Below are 18,654 nucleotides of genomic sequence, written 5' to 3' on the forward strand. Positions count from 1 at the left end.
CCAATGGGGAAAAAAAAAAAAAAAGACACATACAAAACCTCTACAAAATACTACACAACTCCCTGAATATAGTAGGATCTTACTAATTTTGATATATTAACTGTACCTAACTCAGTGGTAAAATAATCTGCCTGCTAAACAAGTAACATGGGTTCAATTCCTGGGTCCGGGAGATCCCTTGGAGAAGGAAATGGAAACCCAGTCTAGTATTCTTGTCTGGAGAACCTCATGGACAAAGGAGCTTGGTGGGCTACAGTCTGTGGGGTCATAGGAGAGCTGGACACTACTTAGGACCAAACACCACCACCACCAATTACAAAAATAGCTACAAGATCAGTTTCTAAGGCAGAGAGGAACTACAGTAGTGTTTAAGAGCACAATTTCTGTGCTAGATTGCTTGGATTTCACACTGTTCTGGCTATAGGATCAGTAATTTTAAACAAATGTGATTGAGTTGCCTGTAAAGATGAAAATAACCCTGGTAGGTCATTTTAAGGGTTAAAGAGGTTAATACATCATGACAGAAAATGCTCATTGTCTTCCCACATCCACTCTCCCCTGCTTCCTTTTACTACTTTCCAAACAGGGCTGTTCTGCAGCCCAACTTCAGCATCACCATTCACGTTATAACCTATAGGAATGGCAATCCCAGGAATCATGCAATACGGCGGACTCATTCCCTTGTGCTCAGTCATATCTAACTCTTTATGACCCCATGGACAGCAGCACACCAGGCTTCCCTGTCCTTCAATGTCTCCTTGAGTTTACTCAAATTCATGTTCACTGAGTCAGTGATACCATCTGACCATCTCATCCTCTGCCTCACTCTTCTTTTTTTGTCTTCAATCTTTCCCATATTGGCAGAATAGAAGGCTACCCAATTAGATTCTAGGGTCCTCTTTATCTTTTGCAACAAAGGCTGTTCATGTGACTAAGTTCTGGATGACAAAATGTGAGTACAGGTGATGTATGCTGCTTCAGGATCAGGTTTGTAAATGAAGCTACTTGTCCTACAGCCTGATATGGGGGCTTGGTTTTAGACATCCAGCACTACACAGAAGAGGATCCAACCCAACAGCATGAAGGAGGAACCTGGGTGCTGGGAGGATGTTGTGGACAAGCGCATCACTCCTACCTAGGCCATCCACCTCTTTGTTGTTAATGTGACAGATAAATGAACTCTAGATCCATTGTACTAGGTCTCTGCACTCTAACAGCTGGGTCTATTGCTTATTAAACACTTCTGCATTAAAAAAAAAAAAAACTTGGAACTGTGCTTGGCACATAGTAAACTCTCATTAAATGTTAGCTACCATCTCAATAAGTGAAAGAGCCAGTATTTGAAAATGGAGAACACTATGTACATCCAAAACCCATGTTCTTTTCTTTCCGGGAAAGAACACTGTCTCCAGCGCACAGACTGAAAAGGCAAAATGATTTGCTATAAGCACATCAGTTGGCAACACTTTAAAATCACTTACAGTAGGAGAGGGTTTTTTTCCCCACATTCCCCAAGCTTTAATGCGATTCTCAGTTCAAAATCGCTTTTTTAAAAAGGTATTGGTTTTAAAGTTAGTTTGGCGAATAACGAAATTATCTGCTACTTGTGCTTTGGACTCACTCCTCTTAGTCATCCCATAATAGGTAGAGTGGTGAGACATAAAAGCGCCAGAAAAGAGCTACCTGCATATTCTTCAAGTCAAATTTTCTGACCATTAGACATACAGGATTTGCTTTCTGTGGGCCATAAAAGATTATTTTCCCTCTAACCTGAAGAATGCATCCAGGCTCTCCTTGAAGAGCCATGTCTGCAACCTGATTTGGATGAGAATTCCAATATTATCATTCTGCCTCTCCTCCCAAACCTTTATCCTGGGTAGAACTGCCAAGAAGAGGGATCTCATCTTCAGGATCAGCTGTGCTTATTATTTCACAACCTGCTCTCTTTCCCCAGCACAAAAGACGGGGAGCACTTTCCACATCTTCCAGTCTCCCAGTTGCCTGTCTACCCACCTGCTAAGAAATTCACAAATTTGAAACATACACAGACAAGGAATTCCTTGGTGGTCCACTGGCCAAGACTCCTTACTCCCAATGCAGGAGGCTAGGATTCCATCCCTGATAAGAGGACTAAATCCCACATACCAAAACTGAGTTTACATTCTGCAACTAAGACCTACGGCAGCCAAATAGCTAGATAAATATCTAAAATATTTTTTTTAAAGAAAAGAAACATATACCATCCATTTCTACATACATGGCATTTCCACATATATGACAAATGGGCTCCTTCAGGGAAACAGAGAAATCCGTTGTTGCAGGATCACTTTACAACACTGAATTAAATAGCTGAAGGTCAGGGTCTCGTGCCATACATTTAAAAGGTCAGACTAAGTGTTTTGTGCTGGGAATAACTGAAAAATCTGCTGTTTTGATGGCAACAGAGATTTAAATAAAGCTTTCTCTTCTTATCTTCATTCCCCTCCCATCTCTAGCACAATTAATGTTGCTTCCTTCTGTTTTCCCATAGCACTTTGTGCAAAATTCTATCAACATCTCTTCCAGCGTGCTATAAATATCTGCTTCCATGCCTTTTTTCCCTGAGTAGACTCTGTAGGTCTGCCTTTCATTATCCTCTTGGCGTGATTGATCTCATTACTTTGCCCTTTTACTTTACCTCATGTATTTCATGTTCGTGCTTTCCAGTGCCGTTTTATTATTGCAGCTGTTGAAGTAATTTAAATATGCTTTGAGAGTATACATAATGTTGGGAAACTTATTTTTCAAAGTGAACCTCACAGATTTAGACATTTTAAAAGGGCTTCAATTTTGTCCTTCTTTATAAATCCTCCATAGTCTAAATACTCCGTTATCTCCTTTTGCAACCCCAAAGTGTCTTAAATTAAAAACCACACTTCAACTAATTCACAACCAATGAAGAAGATCGGATTGTTCTCTTTTCTGGAGGATAGACACAGCAGGTATTGAATATTTCCGCAAAACTCAACTCCTAACAGCACTAATCGTGCCATTTGGCACTAATGTGTTGTCAGGAATTAAAATCTGATCAGCAGAGTTAGGAGCAAGACAAAAAAATATATCAATAAAAATTAGCTCAAGCAGACAAGTATGTGGTCTGCATTTGATGGACGGATTATATGCATACATAAATAAACCATTATAATCCTCCTGCCAAGAGTCTGAACAATTCATGATGATTTGAGCTGCTGAAGGGGCAATGGCAAATCTAAACATAATTTGTTTGTTTGCAGGATGAGAAGGAAGAATTCGACAGGTTTTGAACACATGGAGATAGTCCATTTCTACATTTGTAGAATAGCTAATATGGTATTTCAGTAAAATCGTGGAGCACGTTTTCCAGTGTGACTTTGTAAAATAAATTTTAAAAATATAAACTGCTATGGTCAAGTCCTATTCCAACAGTTCCCAAGGCACCATCTAAATACTTCATCAAGTTTATCATGTATTATAGTGAATACAATATTGCTAAAGGTACTGAGAGTAGAAAAGGAAGTCACAGACACTTATGAAATCCTATGCTTAGGTATATATGCTTGGGGCTTCCCTATTAGCTCAGTTGGTAAAGAATCTGCCTGCAATGCAGAAGACCCCTGTTCGATTCTTGGGTCAGGAAAATCTGCTGGAGAAGGGATAGGCTACCCACTCCAGTATTCTGGCCTGGAGAATTCCATGGACTGTATAATCCATGGGGTCACTTCTCTTTGTGAGAGACATGACTGAGTGACTTACACTGTCATGCTTAGGTATTTTATGAAATCCTTACGACTCTCTAAGGCAAGTTTATTAACCTCATTCAAAGATGAAAAAAAAAAAATTAAGAAAGGCTTTGAATCTTGCCCCAATGGAATATGATTGAGACAGAATTCAATGGAAAATTGCTTTGGCACTAACATCCATCTTCTCCCATTGCCTTACACTGGTTGATATAAAATTCATTTAAAAATGTTGGATTTCAGGGCATGAATTACCTCCTCTCTATTCAACACACACATATGCATCACTCTTAATTTCCTCTCTGTCAAAGGCCAATTTAAATTTTGCCTTTATCCTAAAACCTTCCCATTTTTGATCTCCAATGGCATGCACAGCTTCTATTACACAATTCCAATCCTGGGAGCATACTGTCGTGGCATGGGGTGGGGGGAGTTGAGTAACTAATTATTTCTCAAAACTTGTTATGTATCATCAGATAGATTATGATAATTCTCTTAACCTAAGAAATATGTCCAACTTCGTATCTAAATTCAACAACATATATCATCTTGGCCCCTGATAAATATATATCAAAACTTGTTCAGAATTATTATAACTCAATTATTATACAATATTAGTGAGTGGTACTTCATACATTAAAGTTGTTTCAATGTAGTCAAGTACAAACATGATCTCTAGGAAGCCATTGTGTTTAAATGAAGTGCCTATTGGGACCTTGTGAGGAACTTTTTATGTAAAACTAATAATTGTACCTTAAAGTTTAATATGTGCAAGTCTGAATTTTCATCTATTAAGTTTGCTTCCAATGGGAGTACAACTGCAAACTGAAAAGAAGGTAGGGGAATATAGAATGAAGTTCAATAAAAAAAAATAAATAATAATAATGGTAGGTCTGTATACTAGAAAGTGTAATAGACTCCCTGCTATCTCCTGGAACATATTTAACTTTCTGTAATCACTGCTTTCATAAACTCCCTACTCAAACCATCATTGCTTTCTCTGTTCCTCTTCCATCTGGAGATGAAACTGCATACAGACAGCAAGTCAATTGAAAGAAGAGAAATTCAATCTTTTAAGAGAGTGGTATGAAGGTCAGCAAAGGATCCTGCCCCTTACTGTATCACTGATTTTCCATACAGTACAAGAAAGGGTAAGAATGCCTTTCTGGGGAGAGAGTCTTTTATACTTGGTTCCATCCTACCAGATGGTGAGGTCCTTCAGACACAAACAGTGCTTTCTACTTGGTGAGTGAATTGTTATAGCATCTATCTAGTCCATGTTTTTCTACAATGAGAAAATAATACCATTAACTATTGCAGCCTAAAGTACTTGCAAATAAGATACAGGAGGGTCATGGGTTCACATTCCATCACAGTCCTTCAACCCAAGAATAGCTGAAAAAAAATCATGATGCTTCCTAAATTAAGTACAAAGCAAATCATTTTGTGATTCTGATATTATAGAAGAAAAGATGCATCTGATTGTATATTTTTATGATTTTATGACAGAGCTTTAAAATTCACCCTGAAATTATATTATTTTTCTTTTCTTTTTTTTTAATTTATTTTAATTGGAGGTTAATTACTTTACAATATTGTATTGGTTTTGCCATACATCAACATTAAATTATATTAAAATATTATGTATTTTAAAAATGAAAACATAAATAAGCATTCTTTTGGAAAAATGCCATAAATTTTCACGACTGATTTAGAATTTATATAACTTACAATTGTGGCACTGGCAAAGAGATCAGTTGAAAATAAAAAAGGTTAAAAGTACACCATTTCACACAGGACATTTTGGGACCCATCTGGGGAGTCTATTTAGAATTGTGATTATCAACACAGGCTGTATGCACTTCAGAATCACTAATGGAACTTTTGGAAATTTACTCATCCCTGGAGAGTCTGAATCAGCGGGTGATGCTCCCATATTGATAACTTTAAATTTCTTCAGGAAATCCTGATGCACAGTAGGGATTGAAAACCACTGATTTAGAGACTCTAGGTAAATTCATTTAAGTATCTTACCTTACCAAGCCCTGTTGATTTCAGCCCCTTTGAAACCTGGTTTGAATTCTAAACTTTTCAGCTTTCACCTTCTGAAGGATAAAGCTAATATTAGTACTTAAAGGCTCTGTGTTTTAGATAGAAACTTAGCTTTACAGGCTTCAAATAGGATTACTTTGAATTTATTTAAAATGTACAGCTGATGTTGCTATCTCAAGGACTTTCCAGTCTCATCTCATCCTAGCAATAAACAGATATATTTCTCATAATAAGGGATAATCACAATGATGCCTAACAATCAGTCAACATAAAATGTCTGTTTAACTTAAAAACTGTTCCACTGAAAGAATATGTTGAAAGTAAATGCCATAAAGAATAATAGTAGTTAACATTTACTGATTTCTTTCTATGTGACAAACAGTTTAGGAGATGCCTACTCTTTTCCCTTTAATGACAACAGCATATAGTGTATATTACCAGTATTCTTTTTTACAGTGACTGTTACTATGCCTATTTGCTATTATTTCTATGACAAGGAAAGCAATATTTAGGAAACATAAGTTCTAAAGGAGATTATAGTGATAGCATCCAACCGTGACAAAGTTCAAAGTCTATTTTACTTGCTCATAAATATCCCACCATACCACCCCCAATTATTACCACTGCTGTACAGCAATAACAAAATCAAACTAACAAACTTTCACTTTTTCTTTCTCCTTTATTTAATCTGAGCTCTGTCTTCCTAAGTACCACACAGTAAATAGTAAATCCATACGAATAGTGAATAGGTTGTTGATAAATAGCCTTGGTTTTGTTTATTCTTTTGTGATAAGATGTACATTTCTTATCCCTGCCCCACTTCAGGAGGAAAAGATCCCTGCAGAGCAAGTTTTAGGAACTCTAAGGAGTCTCTGAGATGATCTTTATTTGTGGGGCAGATCCTGGTATATCTGGCTAAATAATACTCTTTTAGAATTTGGAATTCCTTCTTAGAATCTGTATCTCCTGAAAGAACTGCTGAATGGAAGGAGGTTATATCACCCAGTGAAGTGAAATTCACTCGGTCAGGTCTGTCTCTTTGAGACCCCAAGGACTCTAGCCTGCCAGGTTCCTCTGTCCGTGGAATTCTCCAGGCCAGAATACTGGAGTGGGTAGCCATTCCCTTCTCCAAGGGATCTTCCCAATCCAGGGACTGAACTCAGGTCTCCTGCATATACATAAAGCTAACCCCCCATGTGCGGTTTCTTAGGTTAATGCAAGGATTCTCATAAAAGAGCAAGTCTTGTACACTTTTCCTCCCATTCTGGTGGACAGTCGGACTGATGGTCTATGCTTGCTAGAGGTGATGATGAGAGAATCCATTCTTTTGATAGATACATAAATAAAACAATTTTTCTAGTAGGATCGCCATGGCTTACCAATCCAATTAAGGAAAACGCTATGTATCCATTTGCTCAGGCTGCCATCACAAAATACCACAGTGACTTAAAATACCACGGAAATTTGTTTTCTCACAGTTCTGGAGGCTAGAAGTCCAAGGTCAAGTTACCTGCAGTTCTAAGTTCTGAGATCTCTAACTTGCTGCCTTCTCACTGTTTTCTCACAGCTTTTTTCTCTGTGTACATGAAAGTCTGTGTCCACTTGTCCTTTTTATAAGGACAGCAGTTGTTTGGGATTAGAAGTTGCCCTAAAGACCTCACTTTAACTTAATTACCTCTTTAACAGCATTATCTCCAAATACAGTCACATTCAGGGACACTGGAGGGTCAGAACTTTGAAATATGAATTTTAGAGGACAAGATTCAGCCCATAATGCTCACTCGTTCTCTTAAAAAAAAAAAAAAAAAGCAGAGATAAATATTAAGACTTAAGATTCTCTTCAATTTTATATAAAAACCTCTACATTTTCAACCAATCTAAGAACCCAAATCCTTCTTCTGATGAGACAGAGGTGAAGAAAGGAGAAGAGGAGGAGTATTGACTTTCATTTTAACACAGTTGCTCCTTGCACAGTTGATTGGAACCTGGAAATTCAATAAACAAAGATTTCCGCTCCCACTGGGTGTACAGCTGCAACTAACAAGATCATTGACTGTTTATAGGCAGAACGAAGTTGAGCGTTATCATGCGTATCTGGTGATTTTGATCACCGTAGTGTACACAAACAATCTGGATAAGCCAGCTCTAATGCTCTTTTCTATTTTTCCTTCTTCAATAATGTGGCTACTGGGGAAAAGGCTGAGCATAATGACGCTGGAGCACCTACTGTAAGCCAGGTGCTGCCATGGAGATGTAAACTCTCAATTTGAGTAACCTGTCAAAATTCATAAGAGGTTTTCAGGCACTAAAGGGTTGGATGCATTTTATGCATCCAAAAATAATTTTCATCAACATTTTAACTCCCAATTCAACCCAGATGTATATCCTATCTAAAGAAAAACAACTAGCCCTGCCATTCAAAAACCAGTCCCCAAGGGATCCCTTCCTTTCCAGTAGACTGGAAAACCAAGGCTTTTTTAAAAAAATATATAAATTCTGTAGTTTCCTCTGCTTTGCCATCTGTTTCTCTATCTTTTCAGTAGCACTAAATGTTGGAAAGACAGCAGAACAGCTTCATTTTACAGATCAGGAAAGAGAGTTTCAGAAGGGTTAAGTAACTTTCCAGAAATGGTGGAACACAAAGGCTGGTAATGAAAGTTAAATTTGTTTCATTACTAACTTTAAAACTCTATGTAATCGAGAGGATTTCCTAACTAGCATATATTGGTAGTGGCTAGCATGTTACAAAACAGATATTTGATAATCTGTTTTGCACTGAACTATGTCAGCTATGCCCAGGTCCTGGCTCTGGCTGAAATGGACTCAATGAATACGAGTTGGGGCTATTCCTTGCCCCCTTAAACTACTAAAATAATATTTCTGTTCAACCTTAAACTTCTCATAGGTGTTTGAAGCATTCATTCTTCACTCTCATCAACTTTGCAAGTAGATTCCCTTTGGCTATGTGGGTGAGGGCACGTGAGGGACTCTTTCAAGACTGGTACATATGGATAATCTGGTGGACATCAGTGGTTTCATTCTCAACTACATCCCAGACCCAGAGCATCAGTGATAGCATTTTATTTTATCACATCCTATTATTTGACAAACTAGAAACAAATCACAGAGTGCAGGCCACTTGCTTTATCTCCTACCTCATTCAGTTATTGATATAATTCCAGTCAGACAAGCATTCAGTCCTATTCCAAAAGGTTCTATCTGAAGTTCAGTGCTATAAAATATCATTAAAAATCTTGCATGACACATTCATCCATGTCTGCACATTGCAATGGGCAGTCTCCAAATTGACTGTAGCCAGAACAGACATATACTCAGGAGTTCCAGAAACCTGAAAGTTTTTCATCAAGTTGAAGCTTTTTGAAGAGGTGGAACCAATAATGGAAAAATATTTTGAGATTTCCATGAGAAAAGAGTTATTTGGTGGCTTTCTTGGAGCTAACATTTTCCTCCAACAGCCTCAAAAATGAAAAAGCAAAAGCAAACAGAAAAAAAAAATCAAGACAAACAAAAAGCCGCAACAAAACTCATTCACAAAGAGCAGGCTACAACAGATGCAATACTGCATACTCAAGAACAAGATAAAATGAGTATCTGGGACTATAATGAATTTCAACTTTTCTTGATTCACTCATGTTTGATTCAGAAATTGAAGGCAATGATAAATACATAAGGAAATTGCTATGAGTTCTAGATTGGTAGATGACCCAGGTAAACCTATTAATAAGAATTTCATCTATGAAACAAGAACCATGATCCATGGAAGAGATTCTGTGAACCCCTTGATATAATTGAAAAATTGTGTGTATGTGCAGAGAAAGGTTAACGTCCTATGGAGAAACAACAATGGTCCTCAGACTCATTCAACTTAGTATATCCAAAAAAAAAAGTTGTTGTTAGAAATCATAATTTCAATAAAACATCTTCATTTAGTTTAAAGTCCCAACCAAAAATCATGTTGGAGGAAAACATGTCTTATAAAAACATTAATTAAATTATCTAGACTCTATGAATACAGTGTAAACCTATGATTCATTTTCCTTTTTGTGCCACTGCAAAAAACACCAAATGCATTACTGCTTCAAAAGGCAAAGAAGAATCCTGAATTTATCTTTTAAAATGCATGCAAATTCAAATTCTTCACTCAAAATCAATAATCTATATACACTAGCTCTCCTACCTTTAGTCACAGATCCTACTTTGTGGAATGCATGCACTTCCCTGGAGTCCAAAATTATGTAATTGTATCAAAACTAGCCAAAGTACCCAATACTTGGTGAAACTCTTATTTTAATCAGTTATTATAGCTTAACTGTAAAAACATGTTAGGAGCTAAAATTTAGCAGCAAGCAAGTTCTCAAATGGAAATCAATGTGAACATTTGTATAATATTATTATACCAATTATTATATAAATATAATATATATAAAACATATTATATAAATTATACAAATAATTGTCTTACTTTTAACTTTGTAGTCAGGCTATAATCTTTGTTCAAAACTGTTAAAACAATAGTATCAGGTTTTAAAAGGAGTGTGATTTTGAAATAATATTTTCTTGTATAATTTATTAAATGAACCACAACTATATTACACTAAATTCCAACTATATATAATCCCTTTTATAATGAAAATGAGGTCATTCCTGTACAAATGCAAAATCACCCTCCATTAATCTTATCTCCCACATTCTATTCATAATTTTAATGACAGCATAATGCCATTAACATTATATCTTGTAGGTAAAATACTGAAATTAAGACCATACTTCTAAATTATGATCTACTAAGGAATATGTATGCATATCTGTGGACATATACATACATATTTATATGCACGGGCATATGTACATATATGCCTATGTTTATAAATTAATACATATAAACACACACATATATACATTTCAGATATTATCAAATTAAAATATTTTTGAATTTGAATGCAAAGATTAGGCAAAACTCATACGTTTGGTTTATACCACAGGATTTTGGAAGGGATTTAACAATTAACAGTTTAATTTGACCTAAGATAAGCTATTATCACCTTAGATTTCTTCACTCTGTCTCTGTGTTTTTCAGAACAAACTTACAAATATAAAATAGTTACACTATAAAAAGTAGAGCTTACTGATTATACTGGGAACTTTTCTTTTTCCTTGATAAACATTATTGGATAACTTAGTTAAAACTAGTTAGTTCTTTGAGTTATATTGATTCATCATGTTTTTAAAACCATGTGTAGATATGTTTAAAGACCTAAAGTAGTGTCCTAAAACATAAAGGCCTAGAACAAATTTAATAGCACTATTAGATAGACTAATTCAGAATATCATGATATTGAATGTTACAAATGGGAATTTTACTCAAATTTAAATTGTATTGCCAACAGAGGGATCAAATCTTGCTCTAAACAAATTCTAAGCTTCAAGTGTTCACTATTCTATTTATTTTTTACAACATTGATTATCTGCTATGTACCGAAGAGGTACATGAAGAAGTCTGGCTCTTACACAGGAAAAACTCAAAATTATGTGGGGAAGATAGATAATAAACATGTAATTACTAAACAATGTGATAAGTACCACGGTCAAGGTGTGTACAACAGAGGTTGTGCTATAATAGAAAGTTAAGGTCAATTTATGTTAACAACCAGTGCATACAATATACTAAATGGAACAAATAAAGTTAACTGTTTTAAGGCAAGAGCACAGTTCAGGACTTCTAACAGACACATGAGATAAAGAAGGTATAGGAAAGCAAAGAACATTTATTTAATACATTATTCTTCTAGTCCATTTGTTTTAGACAAGTAACTGAACTGTCTGGATGGGCTCCAAGAAAGCCTTCTTTTACAGTGGAAACTACTGTATTACAAACCACGACGTTCCATTCCATTTTACCATAAACATATTTTTTTTCATTTAGATCCTTATTTGTTGGGATGTGAAAGGAGTTGTGAATCCCTACACAAATCAAAAAGGTAAATACAATTCTGTGACAAATGACCACTGTAACTGTTATTCACTTGTGGTTATTATGGGCTAAAGCACAAAAGAATGACACACGATTTGATTGTTGAAAACAGAAACAAAACCAGATTTTAAGTGACTCCTTTTTCTGAAAACCAGTTGACGGTTCTAATGCAGGGTATGGAACCCTAACAGCTTCTTACTTGAGCTCTTTTTGATGGCAACGCAGTGAACGTTTCAACCAGGTCTGCAGTCCTCCTTTCTTCTTGGGGTTGAGGGTAGGTGGACAGTGGCTGGGTGGGCATCTGACATGGAATAGACATGCCTGAAATCTCAGTAGGCATCAAAATGAAATTCTCCAGATATCAAAATGGCAAACCATTCCAGAATTCTTGCCTAGAGAATTCCAGGGACAGAGGAGCCTGGCGAGCTACAGTCCAGGAGGTCACACAGAGTCAGACAAGACTGAAGGACTGAGCACACACGTACCCATAACAAAAGTAGAACTGAAGGCACAGCAGGAAGCTTACAGAGAAGGAGAAGAACAAGCAAGGATTGTTGCTGTAGTCACAAAGAATGGAATTCCTGTCTGATGCTGCTTCGGTCATTTGGCTGCTCCCCAGATGCATGAATACTTCTGAGAAACAGCGAGATTGCTATCTAGTGTGGGAAGTCAAAGGAAATTTCAGGGGGAGGGACAGATTCCCGTCAAGCCTCTGGCCATAGCCAGGGCTTCCCTTTTAATGAGTTAATATAAACAGCAAACCAAGTGCTGAATCAATGAATTCACCTACTTAATTTTGTAGTTAATTAGTGGAAGCAAGTCTAAAATGAAGTGCTTACCCTGCAGAATTGCCACACACGCAAAATAGGCAACTCTAATGCGAAGAAGAACTTGGCAAGAAAGAGACAGGAGAAGAAAGAAATAAATTTGACAAGCATGATTTAAAAAAAAAAAAAAAGAAAGCAACAGAGAAGGGCAAGAAGATGTAAAGAAAGGAAATAAGCTGGCCAGAATATCTGAGAAAAGGAACAAGGGAAAGGCATTTCCATTCTCTCTGGCAAATGCAGTCTTGTTACCTGCAAATAGTTTTGTGAAATGCCTTAGACTCTAGAAAGAGAGTGCTCAAAGGAATACTACAGAGCATCTAACTCCAGCTCCTCATTTTACAGGTACTGAAGGATACAAACAGGAAACTTGCTTGGAGTCCTGAGGCCAGGGAGTAGCAGCATCAGTCCTGGAAAAAGTTCTACTTGAAAACAGCATTCAGCAGTGGGAAATGACCATTACCAAGATGCTGTTGGGGAAGCTGCAGAGATATAGGCTCACTTTCCTGTTTTACCCAGAACCACCTGCTCCAAGTTTTTTCTAGGGCTCTAATGTTTATATCTTATGGCAGTGTTCTAGACTATTGAACTATTGAAGTTAACTGAAGTTAATGACAGATACAAGAGTCATTTGTCACAAACCAATGAACCCACACAGACACAGTAACTTATCTTGCCAACTATAATGAAATTAGCAGAATATTTTTTTTAAATACCATTTATTACCATAATCATTCACCTTTGAAAATGTCATTTGGAACCTAATAAAATGACAAGAAATTTAAAAAGAATAAAAGTCAGTTTTAAAATCATATCAACTTAATTTTGTGAGAAACTCACTGCATTCGGCTTCTCTTTCACGTTTGTTCTTGCAAACTTCAGCATCACACCTGCCCATTTGGTGGATTCTCAGGAATCAATGTCATGTATAAGAATAATGTGGAAATATGGCCAGGAGATGTAAAATGGTCAAACTTCTTTGTTATGCTCCTTGTAACTTTCATAGCACAGGAAGCTGGGAAAAAATGACATCATAAATGTGGACCTTGATTAAGCCTGGGAAAGCCATCATCGTGTGAACACTACAGAAAAATGAAAGCTAGTAGACCTCCACAGAAGACACGCCTGTCTCTGCCCACAGAAGCACATTGTTTTGACTTTGTACCATCACATCCCTGCTAAGCAAACAGCCACAGGAAACCTGAAGCTCTGATCTACTGCTCTTCAAACAATGGCTCTCTAAGGGTACCCCGCAGAAAGCTCGGCAAAAGAGAATTTCTCTTATGTCAAAGAAAGACACTGTCAGATGGGGTCCTCTAATAGAAAAGGTTGCCTGTCCCCAAGTAGAATCTTTGAGGCTCTTTATTAAGAAAATTAAAGAAAATCTATTAAAAACAAAGCACTGCTCTCTAAAATGTTGTTAGATCACCAATTAGAAGCTTATAAAGGAGAAAAAAATTTTTTTTTCAATGGCAAAGTATATACTGAGCATGTCTTATAGGTAAGGCTTGAGGTGAAGACACAAAAGTGACGGCCAAAGGACTGACCTCAGAGAGCATTCAGTCTAGGTGGGAAAACAGATAGTAGGAACACAGAATGATTACCCATACAGAGCAGGATATGGGGAATGAAAACAGTACACCCTGGCCAGAGGGACCAGAGATCAAACTGCCAACATCTGCTGGATCATGGAAAGAGCAAGAGAGTTCCAGAAAAACATCTACTTCTGCTTCATTGACTGTGCCAAAGCCTTTGACTGTGTGGATCACAACAAAGTGTGGAAAATTCTTAAACAGATGGAAAAATTAGACCACCTTACCTGCCTCCTGAGAAATCTGTGTGCAGGTCAAGAAGCAAGTTAGAACCAGACATGGAACAATGGACTGGTTCCAAATTGGGAAAGGAGTACATCAAGGCTGTATATTGTCACCCTGCTTATTTAACTTATATGCAGAGTTCATCATGTGAAATGCCAGTCTGGATGAAACTCAAGCTAGAATTAAGATTGCCGGGAGAAATACTAATAACCTCAGGTATGCAGATGACACCACCCTTATGGCAGAAAGCAAAGAGAAACTAAAGAGCCTCTTGATGAAAATGAAAGAGGACAGTGAAAATCCTGGCTTAAAATTCAACATTAAAGAAACAAAGATCATTGCATCCAGTCCCATAACTTCATAGCAAATAGATGGGGAAACAATGGAAACAGTGACAGACTTTATTTTCTTGGGCTCCAAAATCACTGCAGATGGTGACTGCAGTCATGAAATTAAAAGATTCTTACTCCTTGGAAGAAAGCTATGACCAACCTAGATAGCATATTACAAAGCAGAGACATTACTTTTCCAACAAAGGTCCAGCTAGTCAAGACTGTTTTTTCCAGTAGCAATATATGGATTTGAGAGTTAGATCATAAAGAAAGCTGAGCTCCAAAAAATTTATGCTTTTGAACTGTGGTGTTGGAGAAGACTCTTGAGAGTCCCTTGGACTTAAGGAGACCCAACTGGTCAATCCTAAAGAAAATCAGTCCTGAATTTTCATTGGAAGGGCTGATGCTGAAGTTGAAGGTCGAATATTTTGGCCACCTAATGTGAAGAACTGACTCATTGGAAAAGACCCTGATGCTGGGAAAGACTGAAGGTAGGAGGATAAGGGGACAACAGAGGATGAAATGGTTGGATGGTATCAATGACTCGATGGACATGAGTTTGAGCAAGCTCCAGGAGTTGGTGATGGTTAGGGAAGCCTAGCACGCTGCAGTCCATGGAGTGGCAAAGAGTCAGACATGACTGAGCAACTGAACTGAACTGACCTGAATACCATAGCCAAGATACAAACTGAAATTGAGAGGAGAAAGAGTTGAGAAATACAGTCCCTCTGGCAAAATGCCAGGTTTCGGGGTCCAGCACTTATTTCATAAGAGAGGCTTTACTAGTAGGAGAATGACACAGAAGCAGTGCCTTTGGAAGATAAACAACTGGTGATAAAGATAGACAGGACTGAGAAGGCTAAATCAGGACATGATTATAGTTATCTGGGCCTGATAAGTGCTAAAAGCCTGAGTTAGGTTAGGAAAGGGGCATATTCTACATAGAGTGTAAAATAAGAGCCGACTCTGTCTTGCCAGCCCCAAGGGACAGGAAGCAGTGGTTCAGATATTATAAAACAGTGATTAGCCCAAGCCTCTTCCATTTGTTTTTTAAAAGGCCTTAGAATGGGGGATAAGAAGCCACAATTGATATTAAAACCACTTTATATTCTTTGAACAGAAGATATTGGGTCAAATACATAGGAGGCAATCAGGAGAATATTTCTCAGCTGTCAAACCATGCCCAGAATCCACAGTCTATTACCACGTACATAGTTCTTTCTCTTTTTATCTTGAGCCCTAGAGAAAAATAAATGACACATGTCTCTAGAAGGTCCTTCAGAAGTCAGGTAGGAATTCAGGACACGGAGGTGAGGCTCTGGGGATCATGTATGTGCATCTGTATGTGTGTACACGGGCACTAAGTGAGCAAGCATTAGTGTCCCCAGCTCCTGCCATGATAGAGCGTTGTGCCTGCTTTCCCTGTTCCTGCAGGGTCTGTCTCATAAGCAAAAGAAAGGGAGGTATGCTGAAGGAGTAAGAAAACTGATTTGGGGCATTGCCTCCAATCTGGCCTGATGCCCAGATGAGCTGAGAATAGCAATTTTGTTGGGTAGCTTCTTGGGAACGACAGCAAAAACAGTGTCTCAGAGCTATGTCCCCTTCTGCCTCTCCCACGTACCATCCTCGTGGGGAAGAGTAAAGAGTCTTAGGAACCACTGAGGAAAGGGCCAAGTGTTCCTTTTCTATCTATGGAAGAAGACGTCTTCTGATGGTTACAGCTGAGTAAAGAAATGCACGGCACAGCCTCATGCAGCCAAGCTTGTGATTATTAGTATCACTGCATCTAGAGGAAGAGGGCCTGCCAACCACTAATATCTGCAGAGGTATTGAAAGTTCAGTTGCCAGTAGACCATTGAGAGATGAAAGGTTTCTTCACTTTCCCCAACCTATGACAAAGAAGAAGCCCTCCTAAAACACCTCTTAGGTTTGCGTGTGATGATCTCGAACGGTTATATTTAACATAAATGGGGAAGGTAAAGCTTTACTCTTACATCTAGAGTTGTGGTGGGGCAGCTGCCCTGGGTTAAACTAGAGGCTGAAAAATACTATAATGGATTGTCAAAATGGAGACTACCTAATAAAAGAAGGGGAGGGGAAGGCAGAACAAATAAAAAGCAAATGAAGTTAAAGGAAAGACTTACTTTGGCATTTCAGTTTCTTGAATCTTAAAAAAAAAAAAAATTAAGATTTTTTTTGTTTTTGTTTTTAGTTAAGTAATCTCCTGTAAGAGGCAGCATAGCAAAGCACAGAAACTGCAGGTTTGACCCGAAGTTCAAAAGAGAACTGCTATTTATCAGTTCTGTGATTTGAGGAAGTCATTAAGCCTCTCCAAACTTTCCATTCTTCATACTAAAAAATGCACTTATTTGCCTGTGGGTTCAATGTTGTTACAAAGCTAAAGCATATGGAATAGTACCTACACATAGTAATTACTCAATAAATGTTCCCTATTATTGGTTTCTTTTTAACCATTGGATGCTTTAGAACTGTGGTGTTGGAGAAGACTCTTGAGAGTCCCTTGGACTTCAAGGAGATCAAACCAGTCAATCCTAAAGGAAATCAATCCTGTATATTCTTTGGAAGGGCTGAAGCTGAAACTGATGCTCCAATACTTCGGCCACCTGATAGGAAGTGTTGACTCATTAGAAAAGACCCTGATGCTGAGAAAAACTGAAGGCAGGAGGAGAACAGGATGACAGAGGATGAGATGGTTGGATGGTATCACTGACTGATTGGCCATGAGTTTGAGCAAGCACCAGCAGATGGTAAAGGACAGGGAAGCCTGGCTTACTTCAGTCCATGGGGAACTGGACACAACTGAGTGACTGAACAGCAACAACAAATTATTGGTTCCTGATACTATTGTTATTATTATTGAAATTTTGTAAGACTGTGAGATAAAATATGTAAAATAAACTACTACTACCATATAACAGGTAATCAAAAATGCCCATCTTCTTTTAACTTTCTAGGCACAGCCTCTTCCACCAGTAATTTTCTCTATGAGAAGCATATGAACATGGTTTGAGTCTCAAATCACTGCATGACAGAAGCATGTCATTGCATAAGTATGAATATAGTACCTATACTATGCACTAATATGTCCCCTTCAGAGTGTGAAGACTACAAAAGAGATTGTTCCCAGTCCTAGAAACTTCTGAGCAGTCCTCTGCTTTGAACAGGACTTCTCCACAAATATCAGTATTCGAAGCCCAGACACTTATTTCCTCTAACTCACCCATTAAGAAGCAAAGGATACTGTGTCATATTACCTGAGTCACCATCCCTGGGTGGGCAGAATGGAGAATTTAGGAAAGGATGGCGTGACTGCTGAGACCTTTGCAGTGGCAAATTCAGTGAAACCAAAGCTCGGTAGAAGCACTCCCATGGCTGGTGCAATTGACCAGGAGTTTGGGTATTTGAAATTATTTAAAACCTCTACCAATAAAGAGAAGAGGATTCTTTTGTTTTTGCTTTTGTTTCCTCACTTCCAAAAAAGCCTGTAAATTCCCTTTCAAAAGCAAGCACTTGTTCCTAAGAGATGAGAGGAGCAATGCAAAAACAGCATGAATGCAGATGAAGTTGTTGCTCCGAAAAATTGATAACTAGAGCCAGATGATTGCTGGAAGAATAGAACTCCTTCAGTTTCAGTTTCACTTCAGTCGCTCAGTCGTGTCTGACTCTTTGCGACCCCATGAATCACAGCACACCAGGCCTCCCAGTCTATCACCATCTCCCGGAGTTCACTCAAACTCACGTCCATCGAGTCAGTGATGCCATCCAGCCATCTCATCCTCTGTCGTCCCCTTCTCTTCCTGCCCCCAATCCCTCCCAGCATCAGAGTCTTTTCCAATGAGTCAACTCTTCGCATGAGGTAGC

General features: G+C 37.9%; 1 protein-coding gene across 5 annotated transcripts in view; it reads right to left on the reverse strand.

The window, feature by feature from the left end:
- The window catches only part of LRRC4C (leucine rich repeat containing 4C), a 1,420,098-nt gene that overhangs the window by 155,622 nt on the left and 1,245,822 nt on the right, over positions 1-18,654 (reverse strand). For 2 of the 5 annotated variants that reach the window (XM_059875162.1, XM_059875164.1), the window contains one exon: positions 13,464-13,638. The exons of the other annotated variants lie outside the window; for them this stretch is intronic. The gene's annotated coding sequence lies outside the window, so the exon portion shown is untranslated. The remainder of the gene's footprint in view (positions 1-13,463; positions 13,639-18,654) is intronic. 5 annotated transcript variants of the gene reach the window in all.

This window comes from Bos taurus, chromosome 15, assembly GCF_002263795.3.
Source record: "Bos taurus isolate L1 Dominette 01449 registration number 42190680 breed Hereford chromosome 15, ARS-UCD2.0, whole genome shotgun sequence".
Classification (NCBI taxonomy): domain Eukaryota; kingdom Metazoa; phylum Chordata; class Mammalia; order Artiodactyla; family Bovidae; genus Bos; species Bos taurus.